Source organism: Rhinolophus hipposideros (assembly GCF_964194185.1).
Source record: "Rhinolophus hipposideros genome assembly, chromosome: X".
Classification (NCBI taxonomy): domain Eukaryota; kingdom Metazoa; phylum Chordata; class Mammalia; order Chiroptera; family Rhinolophidae; genus Rhinolophus; species Rhinolophus hipposideros.
In genome coordinates, this window is record NC_138046.1 from 90,407,776 (window position 1) to 90,415,448 (window position 7,673).

At 37.4% G+C, this 7,673-nt stretch overlaps 1 pseudogene across 1 annotated transcript; it reads right to left on the reverse strand.

Annotated features, from left to right (window-relative positions):
• Positions 1–3,753: 3,753 nt before the first annotated feature.
• Positions 3,754–6,888, reverse strand: LOC308495086 (large ribosomal subunit protein eL24-like; annotated as a pseudogene). Its single transcript has 2 exons — positions 6,729–6,888; positions 3,754–4,238 (listed from the first exon to the last, which is right to left on the reverse strand). The product of its transcript is annotated as a large ribosomal subunit protein eL24-like (transcript).
• Between the last annotated feature and the right edge of the window lie 785 nt (positions 6,889–7,673).

Sequence of the window (7,673 nt, forward strand, 5' to 3'; positions counted from 1 at the left end):
ACTTAAATGACAAATTTAATCACAAGCAAAATGCCTCTATTTGTTAGACTAACTAAAATTGCAGAGTTTCTATCTATTAAATAAAAAGTTAAAGTGCATAATTTCTCTTTTTAATTTTCAAACTCTCCAATCATTAGTATGTCTTCCAGTGGACACATTCTTCCCCTGGGATTAAAGCTTTGTCCAGAGTTTGTAGAAACAAGAGAGAAAAACAATTTGAAGACGGTGCTACTCACACTTCTTTTCTTTGATTCTTATCCAGGAGAATATGAATAAAAGGGCTATTTTTTACCCCTCTCTGTGCCATATATTATCAGCCTCCTCTATATGGCTAGTGAGAGGTGAATATTTTGGAGTAGAAGAAATTTCAAGGGAGAGTGGACTAGCACTTAGGGGCCAATCTAACATAGGTCTCCTTTCATACTATTACACTGAACTCTGCATAGTTTCTCCATTACACTAATCACTAATCACTGTTTGGTTAATTTGGCATGAGCCCCAAATCTACACCCTTTTAGAAGTACTGATTTCCAATTGCTCCTGATACTTACTTGCAAATGTTCCTGTCTGTCTCCACATGACTGAAAGTGAAAAGACTGGTAGGCTTCTTCACCTGTTTTCACAGAAAATCATCTCACAGGTAAGATTACCAAGAGTTCAGCAATTTTGCTGTAGATCTTAAAGACCATAGAGAGTTGTTAAGTCATTGAATACAGGGCCTTCTATCATTCCACTGACTTTCACCTTCTTTCTCCTTATGTCTTTTCATCTTTCCTTTTCATGTTATGGTTTCTTACACTTCTGACCCAAGAATCCTTTTTGGATTTTAATTTTAAAAAGTATATTTCAAAAACTAAGCTAAAGTGACACCTAGAGAGAAATATATGACATTAAATGCTTAAGTTAAAAAAGAAAAAAAGAAAAAATAAAGAGATAAGCATCCAGCTTAGGAGAGGGTTTATAAAACCAATAGTGCATTTTTAGAGAAGACTAATCACTCTACAAACTTCTGGCAAGATATATCAAGAAAAATGCAAAATTATAAAATTATTAAGAATGACAAAGGACATAATTATTTAAAAAGTAATATATTGTTATAAAGAACTTTGTCCATACAGTTAAAATTTAGGTAAATATTCAAATTCCTAAGAAAATATAATTACGAAAATTGACTCAAGAAGGTTTATTTGCTTAAATTAGTAGTTTAAAAACTTCTCTCACAAAGAGGGCACAAGCACAACAGTTTTACAAGTTATTTCTATAAACATACAAAGAACAAGTACACTTACATAACCAATTCCAGAGGGAAATTCTCCAACCCCTTTAATTTAACCAGCATAAGTTTGATATCAAAACCTTACTCTGGAGATTCAAGATGGCAGAGTAGATAAACACTGTGCCTGCTTCCTTCCGTGAACAAATTAAAATTATAACTAAATTACAGAAAAATCAACCTGGAGAACCACCTGAAGTCTGGCCGAAGAGAAGTTTTATAACTAAGGATATAAAGAATAAGCCACATTGAGACTAGTAGGAGTGGTGGAGATGCAGAACTGGTTAACCCCAAAACTCTGTGAGAACTGGGAGGGATATCTCAGCAGTGGAGGTTCCCCCACAGCAGCAAGAAATGCCAGCCCCACACCGGCTTCCCCAACCCAGAATACTGGAGCCTGGAAGAGGATCCCACATAACACCTGGCTGTAAAAAACTGGGGATTCTGACCATCGGGGTGGGACAGAAAGAGGCAGGAGACCCAGGCATCCTCTTAGAGGGCTTGCAGACAGATTCTCTCACTCCCAGACACTCACCTTGGGCTCCAGCAGAGGGACAGTAACTTGGGGGGGTGTTAGAGACATACGGGGGTAAGACTGAGTTGTGTTGCTTCAGGTTGAGGGCTGGAGGACAGTCGCCATTTCCCTGTGAGGAGGTCTTACTCCCATGCAGCTGGCAGGCAGGCACCATCATTCCTGTGTTGAGCCTGCCTCCACACAGCCAAATCTGAATCTGATTGGTCTGGTGAGCTCCGCAGCTCTGCCCTGCTGACTCACTGGCACTTTCTTCAAGAGCAGCCAGCTCCACTGCATTGCATTCTATCTTGGTAAACTATCACAGTCTGACAGACTGAGGCAGATGGCCACTGGCTTCGGTGTGCTCTGAGACTTTTATGCTGAATAGCTTCAGGCTCACCACTGGCACCAAATCAGAATTTACATTAACCTGGTGACCACAACTCTTCCCATTCTAGTGACTCCCTGAGACTCTGCCTCACCTAACTTGCATACTGCACAAGGCTTTATCAGTGGCTGAAACTTAAGGGAGCTGGCAGGTAGCAGCAGGCCTTGGGGTGTCCTGGCTTTTTGTAGAGCTACCCCAGGCCTGGTACTAGTGGCAACCGACCTCAGTTTGCAGTGTGGCTTCCCCCACATGCCTCAAGGGTTAGCACAGGCAGTGAACAATCACAGATGGTTTTGTAGCTCTTACCATGTACCATGTTTTCCCGAAAATTAGACCTAGCTGGACAAACAGCTCTTAATGCGTCTTTTGGAGGAAAAATTAATATAAGATCCAGTCTTATATCCCCTGCAGAGGATACATTCTAAGACCCTCAGTGGATGCCTGAAATCACAAATAGTACCAAATCCTATATATACTAGTTTTTTTCCTGTATATACATACTTATGATAAAGTTTGATTTGTAAGTTAGGCAACTTCACAGGCAGAATATTTGTTCTTACCATAGATTTTAGCAACTTCAGCATATGGTTTTTTCCCTTTCCTTATTAAGACAAGAACTTTCACCTTTTCACTTAAAGGAAGCATTTTACGGCTTCTCTTTGGAATATCTGATTGCCAGCATCACTACTCTTGCACTTTGGGGTCATTATTAAGTAAAATAAAATAAAATAAAGGTGACTTGAACACAAGCACTGCGATAGCACAACAGTAACTCTGATAACCGAGATGGCTACTAAGTGACTAGTGGGTGAAGAGAGGATACAGTATGGGTACACTGGGCAAAGGGATGATTCACATTCTGTGGGGGGTGGAGCATGTAGTCATGAGATTTCATCACGGTACTCAGAATGGTGTACAATGTAAAACTTATGAATAGTTTATTTCTGGAATTTTCCATTTAATATTTTCAGACAATGGTTGACTGCAGGTAACTGAAATTGCAGAAAGTGAAACTGTGGATAAGGGGGAAGGAGGGAAATGATGGTAATCATCTGATAACATGCAAAAATTGTTTAAATGAAATTTTTTTAAATTCCTGATTAAAACAATTATTAAACTAAGAACATAAGGGAACTCCATTAATCCAAAAAGGGGCATCTAAAATATTTACAACAAAATTCATACTTAATGTAATAATGTTGGAAGCATATCCATAGAGAGCAGAAACAAGACAAGGACCTCTGTTATCAGCACTTCAATATTTAGAAATGTCAGAACAACACAGTGAGGAAAGAAGTTATGTCAAAAAAAAGAGAAAGAAATGGAAAACTGTATTTCTCAACTATGTGATTACTGTCTCTATAGAAAACCTAATTTATAAAAAAAATTAGCAAGATACCAGAAAGAAAAAATTGTATTCAGGAACAAATTGCCCTCTATAATACATTTGTTAATGGATACACAATATAAAAAAGATGTAAATTGTGACAGCAAAAACATAAAAGGGAAGGCAGTAAACGGTCGAGGTTCTTTTTCTAGTTATAGTCAGATCTTTATTTGAAATTTTCATCTGCCAACTTAGTGTTTTCCACCAACTTGGGGAGCAGAAACCTTCACTGGATTCACAATCTTTTGCTTAGGTGCTGCCTTTGTGGGAGACTTAGCAGCAGACTTTGTTGTCTTTTTATATACTTGCTTAGCCTTTTTTGCTTCCTTGGCAGCTCTGATAACTTTTTCTCATTGAGCCTTCCTAACTTCAGGTTTCTGTTTCCTCTTGGTTATTATATCAGCAAGAGACGCATCAGTGATGGCCCTCTGGAATTTGACTTCATGGCAGGTTCTTTTCTTTTGAATTTGTCCTGACTGTCCCATTTTGTGCTTTCTTCTGTAGAGGACGGTTCAGCTTATCTGTTGAGGACTCCTCTTGGAAAGGAATGCTGACTTGCATTTTGAGTTAAGATATTGAAAAACCTTCCCGTTGGTCCTGGCATAGTGCCTCCTGTGTCTGGGGTGGATCTTGTACCCACTGACACTGCACAGCTCAACCTTTATGGCTGTGGCTGCTGGACAGAAGGAAAGATGGTGAAGACACAAAGATCTAGTTTTTGTATGTGATCCAAGTTAAATTGTTACCAGCTAAAATTAGGCTGTTATATCTATAAGATGTTTTCTGTAAGCCTCATGGAAAACAAACAAACAAACAAACAACAAACAAAACCTACAGTAGATACACAAAAGATAAAGAGAAGGGAATCAAAGCATATCACTACAGAAAACCATCAATTCACAAAGGAAGACATGAAGAAAGGAAAAGACAAAGGCAACTACAAAACATTCAGAAAACAATAAGATGGCATTAGTAAGTCCTGATCTACCAATAATTACTTTAAATGTAAATGAATTAAATTTTCCAAACAAAAGATATAGAGTGGCTGAATGGATACAAAATAAAACCCAACTATATACTGCCGACAAGAGACTCACTTCAGCTTTAAATACACACATAGGGTGAAATTAAAGGGAAGGAAAAGACATTCCATACAACTAGAAACCAAAAGAAATAGGGATAACTAAACTTCTATCAGGCAAAATAGACTTTGTCAAAAATTGTAACAAGAGACAAAGTCTAGTTTGATAGTCAATTCATCAAGAGGATATAACAATTGTAAATATATATGCACCCAACATCGAAGCACTTAAATATATTAAGCAAATATTAACATATTTGAAGGAAGAAATAGATAGGGGTCTTCAATGCCCCTATTTCAACAACTGATGACTCATTCAGAAAGAAAAATCAATACAAAAACATTGGACTTGAACTATACTTCAGATCAAAGCAAACTGACAGACATACAGAACATTCTATCTAACAGCAGCAGAATGAATACACATTCTTCTCTAGCACACATGGAATTCTCCAGGATAGATCATATGTTATGTGATCATGTTATGTGTAATAAAGATAATGCATCATGACAAAAGCAGGTTTATTACAGCAGTGCGAGGTTGGATTAAATAGAAAAATTCAATAAAATTTTTACATTAATAGATTAAATTAAAAAGATTTACAAAGCACCCTCCCTATATGCAGGTGATACATTCTAAGACCCTCAGTAGATGCCTGAAACCATGAATAATACTAAACCCTACATATATAAAACAAGTCTTAGCAAATTTAAGGTTGAATTATACCAAGTATCTTTTCTGACCACAGTGCTGTGAAACTAGAAATCAATAACAGTAGAAAAACTGGACAATTAACAAAGATGGGGATATAAAGCAACACTCTTCTGAACAACTAATGGATCAAAGAAGAAATCAAATGGGAAATAAATATCTTGAAACAAACAAGGGTGGAAACAGAACATACTAAAACTTAGCAAAAGCACTTCTGAAAGGGAAATTTATAGTGATAAACACCTATTAATACATTAGGAAAAAATAAACGTCTCAAATAAATAACCTAACTTTACACTTCAAGGAAGTAGAAAAAGAAGAACAAACTAAACCCAAAGTTAGCAGAAGGCAGGAAATAACAAAGATCAGAGCACAAGGAAATGAAATAGAGACCAGAAAAACAATAAAATGATTACCAAAACTAAGAGTTCTTTCTAAAAAAATATAAACAAAATTGACAAACCTTTAGCCAGCCTAAGAAAAAATGTTAGGAGACTCAAACATATAAAATCATAAATTGAGAGGGGAGACCTTACAACTAGAATAAATGTATGTGTCTATAATTAACTAAATCAAGTGTTTTCAGTTTATTAATTTATTGTAAATTTGTATTAGATTAAGAATCATTTTAGAAATGGAGGCACAAGCAATGTAGCAAGAAGTCAAACTGTCAAGTCAGTTGGGATTACTGCTTGGGCTGAGGACAAAGTGACAATCCTCACTGTGAAAAGAAATCAACCTCTCATCCCTTAACAATCTCCTAGGTCATACTTAGGCCATCTCCTGAAACAGCTATCCAAACCCAGTCCTAATCCCCACATCACTTGCCACAAAACCTTAGACAAACCCATACCAGAACTCATTTGAGGAACACATTCTGATGAATGTGCCACTTTTACACCTTTGAATTCTTGCCACTGACAACTCTCTTGATCGATAATACCACTTTTATCTCCACTAGCAGGCCAAACTTTCTTAAAGCTTCTACCTTGTAGATTTCTTTATTAAGGTACTTTTTTTCATTTTGACTGTTAAATTTTAGGTAATTCTTGAAACTCTTCCTGACGTCATGTTTTCCTTCTACTTCTATGTAAGCGGTGCATCCTCCGCTGTAAGCCCATTAACAGAGTTTCTCAAGACTCAGTTTGTCTGAGGCCCCCCTTTTTTGTCTCTCTATAACTCTTCCTCTGAGTCAAATTTATCCACATCTATAGCTGATTATTAAAAATTGTGTAACTCCATCCCAAACTTCTCTTCTGAGATTCAGACCAGCATATCCCAAATCCTATTAACATTTTCCCTTTAAAGTTTAAAAGACACCTCAAGTTCAACAGGTCCAAGCCTGACCTTATGCCTTCTCTCCAATATCTGACCTCTTTTAGTGTTCCTTATTTTAATCAGTAGTTCCACCAAATTGAAAATGATAGAAACCCAGGAAGCATCTGTAGCACTGTCAACTCTTTTATTCTCCACAGCCAATCCACCAATAAGCCCTGTCAATTTTCCTTCCAATATCCATCCACTTCCATCCATCTCCTTTGCTACAATCACCCTAGTCTAAGATACAATTATTTCCTCCTTGGAAATCAGAATAATCCCCTGAAAAGTCTTGAACTCAGTCTGTCTGCCTCCATTTACCACAATCCATACAAAGTAATCACAAAATGAGAATCTGGGTATGTAGTGTGTCTCCAAATAACCTTCATTGGCTACCCATTGTCCTGAGCATAAGGATATACAAATAAAAATGACATGGATTTCAAGGGTGATCTGACATCCCAGTTATGCTTCCAGCCATTCTCCCCCTCACTCCTGTAATTTAGCCACACTAACCTTAATCCTATGCCTGGAATGTGCCATAATATCTTTGACACAGGGCCTTAGCACAGCCCTATCTGAAACATTGTTTTCTTCTTTTGCATACTTCAGAGCTCCGGTCAAACTTCACTTTCTGAAGAAAGCCAGGTGAAAATGCTTTTCTACCCCACTACAGGGTACAGGCCAAAAAAGGGTTCCAGGACAGGAAACCCATTTGCAGGATCTTGTTTTATCATTCTTTTCTACATCTGTTTTATTTGTTGGCAGCTCCATAACTCTACTTTGCAAAACTCCCTGCATCTCCTCACATGCCCACAAGTAATTGCTGCATACTTGAGAAATGCAGGTCTGTGGTTCTGAATCATGGCTAAACTCTGGTTGACAACTGACTCAAGTTTGAGATATAGAAGGAAAAAAATCAAACTCTTTTTTGTCCTCATTGACCCTGGGATCAAGCAGTTGTTATTCTTATAGGCACTAAGGAGTGGAAACTCAGAACT